The 21359-nt window shown below is 38.8% G+C and overlaps 1 pseudogene; it reads left to right on the forward strand.

The window, feature by feature from the left end:
- The window catches only part of LOC122095274, a 98518-nt pseudogene extending 77908 nt beyond the window's left edge, over positions 1–20610 (forward strand).
- The last annotated feature ends 749 nt before the right edge of the window (positions 20611–21359 follow it).

A 21359-nucleotide genomic window follows, 5' to 3' on the forward strand; every position in this document is an offset into this window, starting at 1 on the left:
AGTTATATCTGTCACCAAACTCAGTAAAGTTCACAATACCATCATGAATTAGACATAAATTAAGGAGAAGAAATGCACCGAATGCAAGATGCTGCCCACACATATATATCAATACAGATCCTATATTTCAAGTATGAATTTATGTCTATCCTGGTCATCCCTGGGGCTCATTGTCAGGTCCTAGGAATGGCCTAGCTCCTCAGTTGTTCACATGCTGGTTTCCTCACCTTGACTCTTTCAACAATTGGGCCTGCTAGGCTATCAGTTCAAATCCCAACATTGGCAAAGTCTCAAGGACTTTCCTGCCTGGCTGGTTTTGAACTATGATCCTCATATTTCAGCCTCCTGAGTAGCTAAGATTATAAGCATGAGATCCCAGCACCTGGCTCTATGTCTCATTTTAGATGTTCAAGAAATGGAGTACATGATTAAGACCTGCCAAGAAAGTCCACATGACTATCTTTGTGAAGTACCTGTCACAAATTAGTAAAAACTTTTCATATGACTTCAAAACCTAACCCAGAGCTGATTTTGGGAGTAATGGAAAGTCTTTAGGGATGAAAATTATGGAGTTCATTGAGTGCCAGAATATGCTTCTCTATATTGAACCTGATGAGATGCATGGTGCATATAGACCTGCTCTGTCTCCCATAGTTGAACAATCCCTGAGATATTTGGAGCATTTTGATCAAAAAGATGAGTAGCAATATTTTGAATGTGGTGTAAAAAAAGAAGATTTTTTTTCAGTCACAGACAATATTCTTTAGACAAAGTTGGGCCTATGTGGGACAGCTTTCCTATAACCATGATGAATATAGGGAAGACTATAGTAAGTGTCCTCTCTTTGCCCAAGAAATACTTCAGGGACAGAGGAAAACATCCGAATGCCCTGAATAAGGAAAAACATTCTACATAAGAAGTACAGTCACTACTCATCAGATAATATTCACAAGAGAGAATCCTTATCAGGTAATGAATGTGAAAAACCTATCAGTAGGGAAATTCACCTTATAAAATTCCAGAGCAAATATGCAGAGGAGAACTCCAATGAGTATATAAAATGAAAAAAATTATATCTCTCGGAAGTCAGACCTCACTTTCCCACCTCAAATGCTCACAGAAGACAAGCCTTATGAATATGAGGATCGGACAGTTTCCACCCAGAAGTCAACTTTCAGCATGTATCAGAGAGCTCATACAAAAGAGAGAACTTATGAATGCAACAAATGTGGCATGTCTTTCTGGCTAAAGTCATACCTCACTTTTCATCAGATAATATATACAGGAGAAAAACCTTATGAATATAACAAATGTGGATAATCTTTCACCAGAAGGCACTACTTACTATCCATCAGAGAAGACACAGAAGGGAGAAATCCTATGATTTTAACAGGTGTGGAGAGTCCTTTACCAAGAAGACAGTCCTTACCGTTCATCAGAGAAGACACACAGGAGAAAGACCTTATGATTATATCACGTATGTAAAGTCTTTCATCCAAAAGGCAGACCTTCACATCCATCAGAGAATCCACAGTGTAGAGACACTTTATGAATGTTTTGAGTATGTAATACCCTTCACCTGGAAGGAAGCTGTTACTAATCATCAGAGAAAAATCACAGGAGAGACATCTTATATATGTATCGAGGTTGTAACGGTTTTCACCTGGAAGACAACTTTTACTGATCATCAGAAAAGACACACGTAAGAAAAACCTTATGAATGTATCTCACCGAGAAGGCACACATTACACTCCATCAGAGAACACACAGGAGAAAAACTTTATGAATACGAAAAATATGTAAAGTCTGTCACTCAGATGGCACCACTTACTGTCCATCAGATATGGCACACTGGACAGAAACCGTATGATTGTAACGTGTGTAAATTCTTTCACTTGGAAGGTACACCTTAATAAACGTCAGAGAACACATACAGGATAGAAACCATATGAATGTGTCCAGTGTGAAAAATCTTTCACCCATAAGGCAAACCTTACTTAACACAAACAGAAGACACACAGGAGAGAAACCTTATGAATGTGTTCTGTGTGAAAAATCTTTTACTGAGAAGGCAGACCTTAACGTCCATCAAAAACACACACACAAGAAAGAAAGCTTCTGAATGTATTAAGTGTGGAAAGTCTTTACCCGGAAGCAGAACTTACTGATCATCAGAGAAGACACACAGGAGAGAAATTTTGTGAATATAACAGGTGTGAAATATCCTTCAACCAGAGTCCAGACTTCAGTAAGCATAATGGAATTCAAACAGGTGAGAAATTTTAGGACTGTAATAAAGGTGGAAAGTCTTTCACCTGGAAGAAAACTCAGTTTGCATCAGAGCACCAACACAGGAGAGAAGTCTCATGAATGCAGCAACTTTACAGCCCTTTACCCAGAAGGCTCAGCTGAGCGTTCTTCACTGAACATTCAAATGAGAGAAATTCTATGAATGCAACAAATGTTTTTTTTTTTTTTAATTCATCCCTCTGTTTGCATCAGAAACACACAGGAGAAAACACGTTCACGTTAATTTATAGAACACACACAGCAGAGAAACCTGATGAACATTACCAGTGTGTAGAGACTTTCATCTGGGAGGCACACCTCATTGTTGATCAGAGAACTGACATATAGGAGAAAGAAACATAATGAATGGAACAAATGTTCAATGACATTTAGTCTGAAGTCAGTCCTCAGTGAAATTGAGAAAATCCACGACAAAAAACGTAAATACAACAAATATAGAAACACATTCAGCAAAAAGTATATCTCAACAGGTATCAAAGACTTGGACACATGACAGAATCTCCGTAAAAGTAAGCATTAGAGGAAGTCTATAGACTGGATGTCCACCTTCAGCAAGCATTGGAACATTAACACAGAAAAGAAACCCAATGTGGGAAATTTGTTGTCACAGATCTCCGTAATTTATAAAGAGAAATCTTTCATTGCAGAGGTAACCTAGGTGTAATGGGAAATCTTTCTTTACTCTTAAGCATTCACCGAACCAAGAATTCTTATTCTTTCATTGTTTTGAGTAGGATATATATACTTGAATATTATTCAAAGGATTTGGACACAAGTGATGAGCATTATTACTTTCAGGCATGCAGAGTGATTAAAAGCATAAAGTTGTTGACTTGTTTCTCTATAATAAGCAATGACTTCTCATGTTAATTTTATAAACTCTTCTCAGAAATAAGAGTTCCAGCCCTTTGAGACTGGAGTCAGATGATCACCAAGTGCTTTGGGGAACAATAGATGTGAAAAGACTGTCCTGAGTTAAGCCCAGGACATGAGAGCAAAGATTTCTCCACTGCTCCCCTAAAGTCTCCACAGTATGTGTGGTCCATCCCTCATAACACAGATGACACTACTTCCAGTTCAGTTTTTGAATGGAAGATCTTGTTTATTACAAAATGTGCACGAGCCTAAAATCTGTCTGGACACCATTTATCTCTAGATCATTCATATAACATTCAAAGAACATGGAAGTACAGATATTTGGGAACACATTTTCTTTGTGTGCGGACATAAATCTTACAATTTAAACTCAGAGTCTAGGAACTGCCCTTAAACATTTTGGCTCAAGGCTATTGCTCTACCACTTGAGCCATAGATCCACTTTGGGTTTCTTTGGATGGTGAATAAAAAGAAGAGAATTCTGCATTTGGTTATGGATGAGTAACACCAAAATGATTTCAGTGCTTAATTAATCCCTGGAGATGAGCCACTTGTAATTGACTCACTCTTAACTTATTCTGATGTTCTGTTGAGTGAGTTATAATAAAACATCAGTATGGATGATGGAAGAGCTTGGTTTTTCTCACTCGTCTGGAGGATGAAAGTGGAGTTGTTAGGAAGATGAGTATCTCTCTATCACCACTGCTGTCCCTTAATCTCGCTCTCTTCCGATAACTTATCAAATCACTATTAAAAATAGTTTTGGTAAAAATTCTGATAGCAATGTAAAAAATTAGAAACTTGGTAAAAGAGAAACTTGTTAGATGATGGTTGCAAAAATCCAAGGGATGAGAGAGACATAGATAGAGATAGGACTCTGCTAGATGTTTAGTAGTGTAAAATTCAAGTAAAAAGAGATCCTCATCACTTTCTATTGCATAGATAAGTACATGCAGCAATTTGATACAATATTATATTCCATGTTTTCTTGATGCATTGATTTTCTATCTAACACCTGGAACACATATATTTGTTGACTTATTTGCAGTCATTTGCAATCTCATGAAAGACCATGGAAGGTAGTCCATTTAGTGAAATAACCACGCAGAGAAAGCCATTGAACAATCTCAACAAAAATGGAAACTGTCAAAAATAGAACCAATTTCTTAATGAAGTTGAGAGAAGAATAAATGCTACCAGAGTCATGGAGAGATTGGTCCATTTCTACTTGATTCTCTGTTCAAGATTTTGGTATTATTCATCTGTTGGTCAAATTGACGCAAGTAAGATTGTGCTTTTGAAGGGTTTCCAGTGTGGTATGCACTTATGTATCACAGAGGAGTTATGTGGTCAAATGCCTTCATTTGGAGAGTTCACATAGAAAGAACAGACCAGATAGAGAGAATGGTGACAGAAATCACAGAATTGCAGCCTGATGTCTTTGATTTGAATTGAACATGGAATCTGCAATGTACTCTGTGCCAAAGATCCATGATAGACTGTGGAAATGTTACCCCTGTCTATGTTATTCACATTGGATAAACCTGGGAAAAGACAGGTGAACCTTAACCGGTCTTCCTTTATGTGGTTATGTAATTTGGAACTCATATATAATGTCTATGTTTTCCAATGCAACCTCTTTACAACTGTCAATAGTATTAATAATGCTGTAGTTATCCTGAATGTGCCAATATCTATTTAGGATCTATTTACATTCCTTGTTTCCTTACTTCTTTCCATTCCTCCTTCCTTCTTGTCTCTATGTATATCAAGAATTGGATTGCTAGATAATAAGCTAGTTATGCTTTTAATTTTTAGAGTGCTTTTCATACTGTTTCCCAAGGCAACTGCACTATTTTATATTTCTACCAGCAGAGAACAAAGGTTCCATTATTTTGTTGGTCGTGGGGCTTGAACTCTTGGCCGGGGTGCTGTCCCTCAGTTCTTTAGCTGAAAGCTAGTGCTCTACCACCTTAGCCATAGTGGCACTTTTGGTGTTTGGTGGTTTATTGGAGATAAGAGTTTTACAGACTTTCCTGGCCAGGCTGGCTTTGCTCCATGATCAGACCTCAGCCTCCTGAGTAGCTAGGATTACATGCAAGATCCACCAGTGCCCAGCATTCAGCATCCTTTTATTTATTTTTATGGTAGGCATCCTAAGGAGTCATTGACATTTTACTTACATTTTCCTACTGCTTAGTAATATTGAGCATATTTTCATACATTTGTTAGCCACATACAAAGATTTATGTATCTTTGTAAAAACGGTGAATTTCAGTGTTTTTCTCATTGTGTGTTCAACTTAGTCTGCCATAACAAAATAGTATACAGTGAGTTAATTAAAGAAAAAATTTATTTCTTATAGTTCTGAAAGCTTGAAAGCTCAAACCAGTATGCTTGTGTGACTGGGTTCTGACGAAGGATCTGTTTTAGGTTTGTAGATGGCCTATATCTCATTGTGTATCTACATGAAATCTTGGTATGTTCATGACTGGGAAAGGAGAAACAGTTGAGGTGGAAAGGATCTTTCTTTCCTTTTTCTGTGAAAGTTAAATTCATTTGGGGCCTCACCTCCATGATGTCATCTTACCCTAATTACCTACCAAAGGCTCCATCTCCAAATAATATTTTGAAGATTGGGAATTCAACTTATAATTTTGGAAGAATGAAATGCAATCCATAGTACCCATTTTTAAGTTAATCATCATCACCATCATCATCATCATCATCATCATCATCATCATCATCATCATCATCATCATCATCATCATCATCGTCAGTCCTGACAGTTGCCTTGAGTGTTGTCTCTGACTGACCTCTTCAACTCAAGGTGAGCACTCTACCAATTGAACCACAGCACCACTTCCTATTTCTGCTGCTTAATTGGAAATAAGAGTCTCACAAACTTACGTGCCCAGGTTGGCTTTCAGTTCTATTTGAGGTTTTATACTTTTCATTATAGAAGTCTTTTACTTCATTAGTTAAGCACAATCTTAAGCTAATTTTTTGAGACTATTGTGATTTTTCTGATTTCTTTTCCAGACTGTTCATTGTTCGCAGACAAGCTAATGATTTTTACATGTTGATCATATATTCTGGCACATTTCCAATAGCATTTACCAGATCTAGTATTTTTCTGTATAAATTTTTAGGATCTTTTAAATACAGGATCATGTTATCTGTGAACAAGCATAATTTAAAAGTTTTCTTCCCTTTTGACCTATTTATTTCTTTCTCTTTGTTTATTTCTGTGGCTTGATTGCATTCAATATGGGAAAAAGGTGAAAAAATAGACATTTGTGTCATTCCTGCTATTAGCAGAAATGATTTAATTTTTCACATATACCCATAATCCTATCGAGATATATACCCAGTATCACTAGTTTCTTCAAGGCTTTTATGATAAAAGAATCCTGACTTTGGCTGGGCATTGGTGGCTCACACTTGTAATCTTGACTTCTCAGTAGGCTGAGCTCTGAGGATCACAGTTCAAAGCCAGCCCGGGCAGGAAAGTCCGTGAAGCTCTTATCTCCAATAAACGACCAGAAAACTGGAAGTAGTGCTGTGCACCAATGATTGAATGCTTGCCTTGAGCTGAAGAGCTGAGGGATAGCATCCAGGCCCAGAGGTCAAGCCCCACAACTGACCAAATGAAAAAAGAAGAATGTTTACTTTTCTCAAAGGCTTTTTCTGCACCCAGAGAAATGAGTGTGTGATTTTTGTCCTTGATCTGCTTACGTGCTGCATTATGCTTAAAGATTTATGTGTGTTAAACAATCCTTCATCACTGAAATGAAACTAAGTTGACCATGATGTATGCTATTTAAATAAATAATCTTTCCCTCTTGTTCCTAATTTGCTTAGTGTTTCTTGTCACCAAAAACCAATTAAATTATAACAGATAGCTTATGAACACAGAGTGAAGCAAAGATGGGTTTTGTCTAGGTTTGAAGAAATTTAAGAAAAAATATAAGGACAAGCCTTAATGATAATTCAGAAAACATTTTCCTAAAATAGAGTCTTTTCTCTCTGGCTGAGATTTGCTCTCAAAAATGAGAATCCACAGTTTGGAGATATTTTGTAACCAAAATCCCGATTTCTCATCACTTTTAGTCAAACCTTCTTGGGTGACCTTCAGAACTGAACAGAGTAAGCGTCAGAAGATAAATGTCTCCCAAATTCTATTGATGAGTAAACTTTCTTCATGGTTCCAAGTAAGAGAAGAAGCCCTAGGAACATCTGCTTCCTTTTCCTGATCTCTTCTGTTCTTATCATATTCATTCTAAGATTCAATTCATATCCACAATAATCACTACCACTTATTTTATTTTCACAATATCTTAGACTTTATTTTAAATGTCCCATGAACAAATATATTTGAATATTACCACAACATAATGAGGCAAATAGTAAACTATAATCACTTACGTGATGAGAAAACTGAAACCTAAAAATGTATTGTGTCTGAGATAACACCTAGTGGTGGTGAAGTCAACCAAAACATTTTCTCTAAAGGCACTTACAAGTTCATAAATACTTACACAGCATTATAAAGTCTTAGCTATCTTAGCCATACACCTTCACACCATTCACTGAATGATTGCTCCAATCTCTGTTCCAACCTCTCTTCATTTTGTTATACCAAACTGATAGATGCACCAATAAATCCACACTATTTGTAAGTTTTAAGGAAAGTTTACTGATACCCAGAAAATTCCTTCTATTGAAAAAAGACGCTTCTGTTAAGAAGCAGCCCCCAGCCCTAAAGAGTTTCAAATTTGATGGCTTAGAAGTGACAACTAAAAAAAGTGACCTAATATTTCACATAGATACATATCCTTCTGAGGCTAATTTCAAATCTCAATTCTGTGAGGAAGAGGAGGATTGGTCCCCTCTTCTGAGCTTTAGTTAGCTGATTCTGGAATTTTCCATAGTTGTTTGTTTAGCTGTAGCCTTTACATGTGAGTCTTTTGAGTGGTTGGACAATAACTGATCTTTCTTCAGATGTCTGAGGTCTCAACTGAATCCCCCTCAATATTTAAAGGCTAAACAATAAGTTATAATCAATATATGAAATAATTAATCAGTTTTGAAATTTAAGTAAAAGCAACAGGCTCGAGAAATACTGAAGTTAACATCTTCAAATTCAATTTCAACTAATTTATTTCAACTAGAGATGTCAGAGAAAGTAAATTTATATCTGAGCTCAAAAACAAATGATTAGGGTCTTGGAATGTAGCTTAATGGTTGCATAGTTGCATTGTTGCATGAAGCCCTCAGTTTGATTCCTTAGTACCACATAAACAGGAAAAGCAAGCTGAAAATGGTGCTCTGGCTCAAATGGTAAAGTGCTAGCCTCAAGCCAAAGATGCTCAGAGAAAGGGCCCAGGCCGTGGACTGGAAAAAAAAGCAGAAAGAAATGCTTAGTCCCATTGATGCTGTATTTTAATAATTCACAATATTCTTTGGTGAAATTTTTTTTGGTTCTGGCCCTGAGACTTACAATCAGGACCTAAGCACTGTTCCAGATCCTTCCTTGTGTGCTAGCAAGGCCAGCACTCAACAACATGAACCACAATACCAATCCTGGCTTTTATGGTGGTTAAGTGGATATGAGTCTTACTACTGCTTGGGCTGGCTTCCAACCTTAATCCTCACATCTCAGCCTACTGAATAGCTAGAATTACAATCATGAGTCACTATAGTCTGCCTGATGAACATTTTCTTTTTTTACCGTATCACATTTTTTTTACCTTATCACATGAAAAACAGACATGTATACCAATTTATACAATTATTAGATGGTACATACTTTTTCAGGCAAAATTACATAGAAAAAAATCAAACTAATTTCACAGTCATCTGTTATACCTAGTTGCAATTTGAATGTACTTAATTGTCCATATAGATTTCTGCCAATAATTTCTTCCTATTCTCACTGCTCTGTCATATCTTTTTCCAGCCAAGTTTTGTAATTCTCCACTTTCCCCGTGTTCTCTTTCATTAAATGTCTCCATTAGCCTTGTCTTCTTCCAAGCTTCATTTCCTTCATTCACAGACCTTGTTTGCTCTTCGGTTTGTATTCTTAAGTGCTCTCCCTCCCGCAGTCTAACTTATATGGATTTGAGAGAAAAGTGATAGGAGACGAAAGCCTTAAGAAATAGATTCTAATTCTATAGGTGACTTTCATTGAAGGGAATGCCCAAGACAACCTTAGGTAAGGAACCTAGTTTGAAGAAGTTCTCAGGAATTATAAATTTCTCAAAGTCAAGTGGATTAGAAGAGGCCCAGAAACCAGTGTTCCCTCCTGGAGAAGCAAATACACAAGGACAATACTGCAAACAAAAATTGGGTAAGAGAAAATAACTTGGGAAATTTACTAATTTTGGAAATTCTAGCAAGGTTGATGAGGGTAAACTGACTATGTGAGGTGGACTTTGGAAAGTTCAAACATAGGCCGAACTTAGCTGTGGAACTAGTAATTAAGTTTCCAATGAGCAGCACATAAGAATTTGACAATGAAGTTACACACTTGGGTTATTATCCACATGGAGGCACTTAGGTCATGACACATTTTACAATCTCCCTGAACTTCTGAATGTTAATCTGAAGAACATGGATAAAGATGCACAGACTGCACTGAGAATGTGACTTGTTGTAGCTTATGTGTCTTGTATGTATGAAGCCCTTGGTTCTATTCCTTAGGACCACATGAACAGAAAAGGCCAGAGGTGGCAATGTGGCTCAAGTTGTTGAGTGCTAGCCTTGAGCAAAAGAAGCACAGAGACAGTGCCCAGGCCATGAGTTCAAGCCCCAGGACTGGCAAGAAAAACGTGTACAGCCTGCATGTTGTCTGAAAACGATAAGTAAAAGGTAAAATAACAGATACATGCAAAGTGGCTAATAAATCTGTTACCACACATTTTCAATCCTGTATGTCCAGGTCTTTGCTCAATACTTAACATACCCTCAACAAATATTCGGAATGAATAAATTCAACAATGACCACTTTATAAGAGATTTAATGAAGTAGAAATTAAACCTGAAAATGGGAATGGCCAAAACTTAAAACTGAATTAGAAACCTGTAGTTAGTGTTAAAGTAAAGTCTTTGCATCTCTGAGTCAAAGGTTAATGGGGGACCAGATTATGTGAGAAGAATAGATGATAGTTTGGTAGTAAGAAATTTTACATTTCTGAAGAAATAGGGACAAACATTGTTGATCCCAAACTTAACAAACCATTGTTTTTCAACATGGACGTAGGAAAAAAGAGGTAAAAATGAGCATATACAGCCTACAGGAAAGGAAGAGTTATGCTTATGAAGATATCCGTAAACACCAGGATGATGATTACCTATGTAAGTAACCCTCTGCGTTTGTTCAAACAGAAGACAAATGTGCTTTTATAATAATTCATCAGGTCATTTGGCCCCCAATTACTGGTTTACTCTAATAACTTCACATAAAGAACTAAGTGACAATGATATGCATTCTGTGCTCTTTCTCATGATTGTTAAGTCTTGGAATGTACATATTTTTTACTAATTTTTGCTGGTCTTGCCTCAGATTGTGAGCAGTGTCAGAACTCCTTCATCAACAGCTACACTGTTCATGGGCCACCTATATTTGTAAGAGATAATGTGGTGGACAAGGGGCATTATGACCATTCGGTCCTCAATCTACCCACTGGGCTGAGAATTCATCAGTACAGTATTCCTGAGGCTGGGCTTAGAGTATGGAATGAGGAATCTGATCTGCCATTGGGTTTGCACTTTAGCCCCTATGAGGGCTTGTTCATAGAAGACAAAGATGCTGACAATAGGTACTCCTGGATGGTAAGAAATGCCCTCCCTTTCCCCGCTTTCTCTAACTCCATGTTTCCCCCTGTGCCTCCAATGAAACATTGCTAGGACATGGACAAAATAGTTGTATGTGTTTGTGGAATCTGCATAAACAAGGACATTCTGATTTAGGATCAAAGTATAGTGCATATATACAGAGTGTGTTAGAGGCAAAGTGCATTCACGCTTAAGGAGCCTCTGTTAGGACTATGACAAATCCCCTCAGATGTGTAGACGGCATCCTATGTGTTCACAATCCATGCAGGCTCAAAGAGCATCACTGGAATCAAGTAATGTGATTTTGCCTATTATTACTCAAAAGCCTTTAGCTTGTCTTTCTGAAACTCAGATCACAAAAAGGAGAAACTACTATGTGTAGATGCAAAAGATAAATCCCAGGCCATCTGGAGTGAGTCCAGCAGTCATTTTCATGGTTCCTAAGAAGATATTCTCTTCACAAGACTTGCACCCTGATCATCACACCTTTCTCAATGGATTCCCATATCTCCATTTTTCTTTTGCTGTACTTGGTGCTTTCAAAATTATGAATATTTGAGGGAAAAGAAATAAAATATAAAGAGTATTGCTAGGTTCCATAGCTCAACCTTTAATTTGGACTTTTGAGATAGAGATGATGAGATCTCAGTCTGATACCAGTCCTAGCATAAAAGATTATAAGACCCCGATTACTACCAATGGCTGAGCACGTTGGTGCACATTTGTTATCCCAGCTAGAGTGGAAGTACAATGGCTGGATAAAGTGAAGTATCTCCAGCAACCCAGGCAAGCACAAGCAGGATGGCAACCCAGGACAGCAGGGGAAATAATACCTCAAAAATAAACTACACACTGGTGGCTCAAACCTGTTAGTAAGTACTCAGAAAGCTCAGATATGAGTATCATGGTTCAAATCCAGCCCATGGAAGAAAGGCTGTGAAACTCTTATCTCCAATAAACCACCAGAAAATCAAAAGTGGCACTGTGGATCAAGTGGTAGAGAGCTTGCCTTGAGTTGAAGAGCTGAAGGACAACATTCAGGCACAGAGCTTATGCCACTTGACAGACAAAAAATACCTCAAAAATAAACAATACAAAAAGGGCTAGTGGTTCAAGTGGTAGAGTGCTTTTATTGCAAGAGGTAAGTTTAGTTACTGAGTTCAGTCATTAGCTCTGCTATGTATGTATGTATGTATGTATGTATGCATATATATATGTGTACTGTATCAAAATAAAAATTTCCATAAGAGACAAAATTAAGACATCAGAAGAAAAACCAAAGGGCCTAACTTCATTCATAGATCCTGCATCTATAAAACTCATACTGTATATGAGTCAAAGAATTACCCTCAGTAGTTGAATAAATCATATTCCTTGAGTAATTGCGAAACACATGTGGAGATAGAAATGACAATTTCATTGTAGGAGTATTTAAGTATAATTTTTCTTCCTAGTTTTTGCAAAGTACATAGTGCCCTAACAACCTACAAGAAAGAACTTTAGTCTATTAGGGTACACTCAAACACGTAGAAGCAGAGTTGGAGCAGTGGTGAGGTTCAGAAAGCAGTGGGTCTATGATATGTCCTGCAGCCCTGTGCCATGGGGAGCCATTGTCTTATCATGAAACGACATCATGAATAAACAAATTTCCCTCTATTGTCTTTATAAGACAAAGGGTTCTCTGAATTTCTATGGGAACATAGTGGAGACAGGTGCATGAGTGAGTCCAATCTAAGGAAAATTACTTGGGCCAAATGTCAAAGGATGTGTGCTAATCTAGAAACAGAGTACATGTCCCCACCCAAATCTATGACATAAACTTTAACTCAATTTAGAGAATCTGGAAATCAATCTATTTGAGACAAATAAGGATTAAGAGAAGTCTGGAACTGGGCTTTGAAAACAGTGCACTTAGGGTTCTAGAGTGGATGAGTATTAGGAGTAGATCCAAAGAGAGCAGAAACTTACCCTCTTAGGTTTCCTTGCTGTGCCTGCTTCAACTTTAGGTATATGAACTGTGGCAGGTACGCTGAGAATCAGAATCTGAGGGCCTTTCAGTACCACAGGTAGATCTTCTACCAAACCTGTCATGTCATCAAGGCAGTATGTGAGCTGCTTGTCTCGTATGGGGATGAGTATTGACAGCAACTGGGCAGTAAGTGGAAGAAAGAGCTCACAGCAGAAACAGGTGGACCTCACTATGGTTCCTTAAAAAGGAAGAAAAGAAGACAAAATAATTCTCTTTAGGAATTTTGAAATATCAACTCATCGGTAGAACAAAAGGCAATTTAACGTGAGAAAAATTTCAAGTTAAGTACCTCTGAATTTAAAGATGCAGTTTGTGATACTTTATTAGGAAAATTTCCTTATTTTTAACTATTTGTCCTGATTTTACATTTTAAGAACTTCATATGTTTGAATGCAATACAAAATATTGTGCTAAAAGGCTTAGAGGCCAAACAAAGAACCTACCAGCTCTCTTTCAAAGAACCAGTTACTTCTGGCCATTGCAGTTTTTTCTTAATTCCCTCCATATTCGCAAATATTATGCATATGTCATTGTTCATTCATTACATAGTCTACATATTCTGTGAATATATTACTAGGAAGAAAATCAGTTAGAATGAGAGTTCCCATAAAGACGTGTCTTTGACAAAAATGAATCCATCTTTTCTCAGGGCGTTTTGCTCTAGCCATGGCCCTCAATTCTTGGTTCCATGGCTGCAACTAGGCCTTACTTTTCTTCCTCACTAGAAACAACTAAAAAGTTTTTAGAAACAACTAAAAAGTGTTTAGTAAGGATGTTCTTTCAGTAGAAAGGCCTGAGATGGAGAGAGGAAACAGCCCTGTGAATATCTCCGAGATGGCCTGTCATCGGCGTGGAGAAGTTGACTCCTGTAGTTGGACGTGTCAGTGAGAGGACAAATAAGTTGGCAGTGATATCAGAAAATCTAAGGAAAATATCTGTTATCTGCTACTGGAAAAAGAGAGTCAGTTCATGTTCTAAGAAAATGTAACAGTAAAAATAACTAAGAAATCAGACAGCCCTGATCTGTCCAGGAATCTCAGACTGCCCTGACAGATTATCTCCCAACTCTATCAGAAAGCAATTTAGGTCGGGAAATAATCCAGGACTAGTGCCCTCAGCATTCCTGTGATTGGCCCCTCCTACCCCAACTTATAATATGCTTGCTATTTATGATTTAACCTATCCTGTAACTGCTAAGCTAGAAAGTCCCTGCCCTTACTGGAAATGATCATTCCCCAACCAATAAATTTAAGACTAGATTTACTACGAACCACCGACCTATCACAAAATCAGTGTTGTAATGATTCTTCCACCTGCTTCATACACAATAAAAAAAACTTTGCTGAACAAGAGATTGAGACTGACAATTTCTGACCTGCTGTATCAGGGAAGATTTGTGAGTCCAGCTCGAGCTGTAATAAACGAGCCTCCTGCATTTACATTGGCAACGGCTCTCTGCTGGCCTTTGTGGGGTCTATGGCCTGGTACTTCAGAAGGAAGCAGGAGGACAGCGAGAGGCCAGAAGACAAGAGAGGCACAGGAGTGAATGCACCTTTCCGTGGAGACCACTGGGCCATGCTTATTAAGTTCCCATCATGCACGTGTTGGCCACCACGAAAGTCCCTGGAAGTCCCACTGGTCTGGGGCAAACTGCCTGTTCTAGATCTACAGTCCGAACTTCCCCGGTGGCCCTGGACCTGGCTGGGCTGGAGCTGCACCCACCAGCCATGCTTCCTCCACCCTGTTGCGCATAGCCTCTCAGCCACTGCCTGGTCTTCAGCATCTATGCCAGTGTGGCTCTCTGGGGCAGGCTGAGGCTGAGGTGACCATTCCAGGTGCCTGTTCAAGTCGAGTGAGGCCAAAGCTGTGGTGGAGCCAGTCCTCACACACTTACAGGTATGTCCAGAAAGGATTGAACGCCACTGGCCCAGTGCTGCCGTCCTCTCCATTCCTAGAATTTACCTCCATGTCCCCACCTTTGTTGTTGAAATTGTTCAGCCACTGTGATCTTAATTTTCATTGTCCTCCTTTGCAGTACTTGAGACTCCTTCCTCTTCTCACCAGGCCACCAGGCCCCATGGGATCCGCCCCAACAACCCCACTCACAGACATTCTCCAGAACCAAGCAGCCTTTGGGCATGCTGCATCCTAAGCCTCCGGCTTCCTGCCTCTTTCCTTGCTTCACCAGCTTCTGCCAAGGCCTCCTCTCCCCTCCACACTGCCCCAAACCCCAACCCCAGTGTGGCCTCCCATGTGGCCAAACTCATCTCCCTACCACGCCCAATCCAACCCCAGTGTGGCCACTGCACTGGAGAAGACAACTAAGGTCCAGCAGCAGCAAAGATGCCACAGTGTACAGCTGGCTGAGAACTGGAGGCAGAGCAGAGAGACCTCTCTCTGATGATCTTTCTCTTCACTTACTCAGGTATTAATTGAATTTAGTATTTAATTTTTGGTACGCAAAATTTCATAAGTATCTTCTTATTAAGCCTTTGCAGAATAGCTGGTAGAAATGCAGTCGCAAAATACGGATTGTGTGTTGTTTAATTTTTTTGAGATTCAGAGATGTTTTAAGTAGTTATAATCATCATGAATTCTCACTTTCATAGCAGAGCGCTATTCAGAAAATAATTACTTATGCATCAATTATTTACATGACTTGAAACTTAAAGTTTCAAATATTACAGTAAGCACTTTGATTAATGTTGAGTGGATGGGAGTAGGTTGAGCTGTTGCATACATATATTGTGTGTGTGTGTGTGTGTGTGTGTGTGTGTGTGTGTGTGTATAGGGGGTGTATATGTATTATTGAAATCAGGAATAAGGATGAGCACTGGTCTGAACTTGTTTACTTTTTCTGAGATATATGGTATTTCTATGTTGGTGGTAGGCTCTGACTGCTTGCCTTTGCCTGATGTGCACTTTGCAGATTTTTTTTGAAATATGCATCTTATTTCTTATTGACCAGATAGGGCTCTGATATTGCTTTGCCTTTAATCTGCCATCTAGGATCTTATTTTCCTCTTTAAAAATTAACATACAATATACATTTTATCCCCTGTCTTATTTTCCCTTTAATTTGCATTTTGAAATAAGTAGAATAAGAAGTTTGAGCTCTGTATTCATGAAGTTTGAATTTTCTGTTTAATGTAATAACTGGACACATTTGTTAGCACAAAGATCTTAAATTTCTTTTGTAGTTTTAGTTTAAAATACCCTCCTCCATGTTTTTAGCATGGGAAGACAAACAATTCCTAGTAAAAATGATAACAATTTATCCTTTAACTATCAGATAATTCATAATTAATGTCTAGTGGCAAATGAATACATTTGCTGAATAGATTTCCTTGATAGACCCGTGCACAAAAATACCCCTCATAGGTTCTGAGAAGGTAGATCAGTGGTAGACAGATTACCTTGCATGCCTGAGGCCCTGGGTTTGATTCCTCATCACCACGTAAGCAGAAAAAGCCAGAAGTGGTACTGTGGCTCGAGTGGTAGAGCACTAGCCTTGAGCTGAAGAGCTGAGGGCAGCGACCAGGCCCAGAGTTCACCACCAGCAACAAAAATATATAAATAAACAAATAAATATATAAATGAATAAAGAAATAAAACAAACTCATACACAAGTAAATTAATTTCAAAGGTTGATTACTATTTTAGTTAGGGGCAGGGTGCCAAGATATAGCAGACCTCTGTCCCAGAGCTTCAAGAAGGATTTCAACAGTTGACAAATACTGAAAACAAAAAGTAAAAAACATAGCTCTGCCAATAACATATAGAATCTCCATTCAAACAGAAAGAAGTACTATGAATGAAATACTTTTTATAACATTTGTTAAGAGATTTTGGCTCTATATTAATTATCATATCAATTGACCTTCGAAAACTCTATAGGTGGGCTTGACTCTCAAGGTCCTCTAACTAAAACTAGAGGAGAGAATCATCAACCTGGACTTTTAAATATTTTTATTGTTGATATAGTGGACATACGGGTCACCATTTTGTAATTTAGATAATGAGTTCATTTCATGTTCGAAAATCTCATCACTTCTTTGCTCTCTCTCTGTTTTTCCCTCCTTTCCCTGCCCACAAGTGGTATAGTTGATTGTCAACATAATATCTACAGAGTATCACTGCTGCATTTGTTTCCTTGTTCTCCTTGAATTTCTGTGGCTCCCTCACTGCCCAGAAATGGATAAACAAAAAAAGAAAAATCCATCGTTTCCAATTCCTTTAATTCATTTCAATATAAACATCAGTAGTTTTATGAGATTGTCAGGCTCTGTCTGCACATCCCGAACACTTACACTTCTTATACCTAGTCATAACTCCCACCAGATTCTAAGATCCACAAAATAATTCTGTTCACTTTCCACACAAGAAGAAGCTGAGATTCAGAAAGATTAAGTAACTTCCTGGAAATACTGGGCTGAGCATAGTGGCTCACTCTTATAGCCTTACCTACTCCAGAGAGTGAGATCTGAAGATCTCACTTGAAACCAACCAAGGTTGACATATAACTTACATGTTTATCTCGTTAACCAACAGAAGTCAAGAATTGTGTAATTCAAGTGGTACAGCTAGAATGCCACCTGACTTGAATGGGAAACCTAAAGATAGTGCCAATAGGATGATTTTTAAGAAACAGTGCTGCCCCATACAAAATCTCAGACACCACACACACACCTTTAAAAAGATGTTAGTACTGAAACCCAAATAGTTTTTTTTAAATTTTTATGTTTAGTTATTACCTTTACTGAGGTATTAACTGACAGTCTTTGCTGATGAGCCACAATTTAGTACTTTGTTGTAATTATATCCATGTCTGTGCCAGAGAAGCATTCTCCTAGTTGTCTTCCCCCATTTCTAGCAACGATAAGTTGTCTCATCTTGGCCCAGTTTCAAGTTCATTGTTCTAGTAGATCACAACCATCCTAATAACCAGGGTTATAGGTGGTAACTACTGTACTGGACAATACCTGCCTTGGGAAAATTGTTCAAATTTCTCCATTCAGTGGAGGTTGTTAGGATACACCCATGATCACTTTGTGCTCAGAATTGGGAACTTTTTAGGTCCAGGAATTCAGGGCAAGCACTGTGTGCTATTTCATACTTGTTAACTTTAATTTCAGCTTCCTATTATCTACTTTAAGCATTGTGTGAAGAGAAAAATTGCCCCTAGGAGACAGAAACACAATACTAACTGTTGTTCTCAAAACACAGGAGGAGGGAAAGAAGTTCTGAAAGCGGCATATAACCTAGACAATGAGTTCTTAGAAACTTGGGCTGCCTGTTAATCTTTATTTCAACATAGAAAGTCAGAGCCTGCAGTGGCTTGTAAGCTCCATTTATATTCCTGAGCATGCGGCTCCCTTAGTTCCATTTATATTCCTGAGCATGCGGCTCCCTTCCCCTCAGCCCTTCTGATCCTTTACATCAGGGTTTCTTAGTGTGTCTTAATGTGTTCCTGTTAGTTCAGTGCACAGGTTAAAAATTTAAGCATGCCAAACCATGGGTTTCCATTGCCCTAGTAGACGTTTTGCATTTTAGGACATTCCTTCCAGGGAACTCTCTTCGTGGGCCCTCATGTGCATATGATCACAGAAGCGAATGTCTCACAAACCATGGAACGCAGTTGTTCAATGATGATTAACTCACACAGAGGCTCAGACAGGTTGCGTTAGGAGCCTTTGTGAGAGGCCTTGGACTAGGCACTGTGGCAACATTGACAGTAATTCCTCAGAGAAATACCACTGATTAGAGGGCTATGGAGAGGTAAAAGGAGAGTGAATTTAACCAAGTTCTTATCTCAGAGAGAGAAATAGATTAGACAGAATGATAGGAGAGTGATTTAAAAGAAAAGAAGAAAAATGGAAATAAAAATTTAAATTTAAACAGTGAAACACTTAAAAATTATGTAAGTTTAAAGAAATGGTATTGAGGGATAGGAGACATGAAAAACTAAAAAATAAAAGTGCTTAAAATTAGTTATTAAAAATTAGGGCTGGGAAAGTGGCTCAGTGGTAGAGTGCTTGCCTTGCATGCATGAGGCTCTGGGTTCGATTCCTCAGCACCACATAAGCAGAAAAAGCTGGAAGTGGCGCTGTGGATCAAAGTGGTAGAGCACTAGTCTTGAGCTGAAGAGCTGAGGGACAGTGCCCAGGCCCAGAGTTCAGGCCCCATGACCAGCAAAAAACAAACAGACAAACAGGAAATTATATAGGTATAAAGATATAATATTGCTACTAAAGTATTTAACCTAAGAGCTTATGAATTGAGTAATAAATTTCTGGATTAAGTGTATATACCATGGGGTATAAGGTCTAATAATTGACGACGGGTATATATATGGGGATGAGCAGAATATCAATTAAGTCACTCAAAAAAGAAAGAAAGAGAAAAAACAGAAAATAAAAAAGTACCAAAAGATCAGAAGATATAAAAAAAAAAAGCACACACACACATACACATAAAATAAAAATTATGAGAGGAAAAAAATGATTAATAGCAATGAAAAAATAAAATTAAAAAAAGGTACAAAAAGAGTTCTTTTTTGGAGAGGGGATGGGAAGATCCTTTATCTCCACTGTGTCCATAACCACTCTCTTGGTGCAGTCTCAGGTCTGCTTGTGGTGTTTGGTTTTCCTGTGGCTTGATTGGATTCTTAAGTCAGTTTGTTTGAACAGGCAGAAAAATGCTCTGCTTTACCCAGGATTTTGTGATCCTCTTCCCAGGCTAGTTCAATGGGAGGGAGATCTGCTTTGAGTATCACAAAAGAGGGAGATGGCTGTTTCCTCTAGTTTCGAGATGCTGTGATGAGGATAGGTTCTGGGTAGGGTTGAGGCTTTTCAGCAAACTAGCTATTCCCTGAGAGTCTAGCTCCAAAGACACAATGCCCAGCCTGGATCCATTCTCAGGGTTTGTGTTTACTGAATTTTAGTTGTTTTTCTAGGCTGCTGTAGGGAGGGGCAGCCTCTGGTTCTGTTTACACAGTGAAGAAAATCTCTTCTAAGGTGGGAGGTCGATCTTCCTCTGTCTGGGCTGGGTGATTTTCCCCTGGGTGGAGCTGAGCCTGGCAGGTTAGGTCAGGTTCTTGTGACCTGCTAAATTACTCTTTTCTTTTCATCCAAGGCCTGAGTTGTAGCTAGTTGCTCACAGGGGCCTTTGTCAGTATGGAAGATGGAGATCTCTGGTGGTTGGGGAGGGATGGCTTTCCCTCCTCTGCTCCCAGATAAGGAGTGAGGATGTCAGGGTTCTACTCATGCAAGAGTGTTGGTTCCTGAGTTGTCTATGGTGTGTGATCTGCAGGATGAAGATATCTGCTCTTTGTCAGTTCTTGCTAGTGATGAGTAGAATCTACTCACCCGCTGTGTCTGGTGCTGTTTTCCTGAATTCTCTCTGTTATAGGTATGGCCACTACCGCCACTGTCACTGTCGCTGCATCCGTTGCAGGCTTGGCTACCTGCAAGTGCTCAGTTTTGCCTCCTTGTGTGGATTTTCCCTCTCTGGCCAAGCTCTCTGTACCTGACGGCACACTTGGGGTGATTCTGTAGCCTAGGACTGTTCACTAAACAGTGTTTAGCAACACTAAAACTGCTTTCTATGCTGGAGCTTCTTTAGCCTCCAGCTACTCCTTTGCCATCTGCCTCGGAACTTCTCTAATGAGATTCTTATCTCTAATTAGCAATCAGAAAACTAGAAGTGGACTCTGGTGGAGTGCTTCACTTCAGCTGAAGAGCTCAGGGACAGCACCCAGAGTTCATGTCCCACGACTGATAAAAAATAGAAAGAAAGAAAACAAGTGAGTGCCCAGAGCCAGTGGCTCATACCTGTAAGTCTAGCTAGTCAGAAGGCTGAGATCTAAGGATCAAGGTTCAACACCAGCTTGGTCAGGAAAATCTATGAGATTCTTATTTTCATTTAACCACTGAAACCCATAAGTGACCATGTAACTCAAAGTGGTAGAGCACTAGCTTTGAGCACAAAAGCTCAGGGGCAAGATCCAGGACCTGAGTTCAAGCCCCACAACTGACAGAAAAAAAAGAAAAAGGAATGAGAAGCCACCTTAATGAAATAACTAGACAAGTACAATATACAGAATAACTCCTCCCTTCATTCTTTTCTTCCTTCCATATGTTCACATCTTTCCCTCGTTTTTATCCTAGAACTTAAACTCAGGGCCTCATGCACTTTAGGTAGGTGCTCTACCAGTTGAGCCATACACCTGCTTTTTTTGCATTAGTCATTTTTGTTTTTGTTGGTCATGTGTCTTAAACTCTGTGCCTGAGCGCTGTCCCTGAGC

Source organism: Dipodomys spectabilis, unplaced genomic scaffold (assembly GCF_019054845.1).
Source record: "Dipodomys spectabilis isolate Male_0828 unplaced genomic scaffold, ASM1905484v1 ptg000014l, whole genome shotgun sequence".
Taxonomy (NCBI): Eukaryota; Metazoa; Chordata; class Mammalia; order Rodentia; family Heteromyidae; genus Dipodomys; species Dipodomys spectabilis.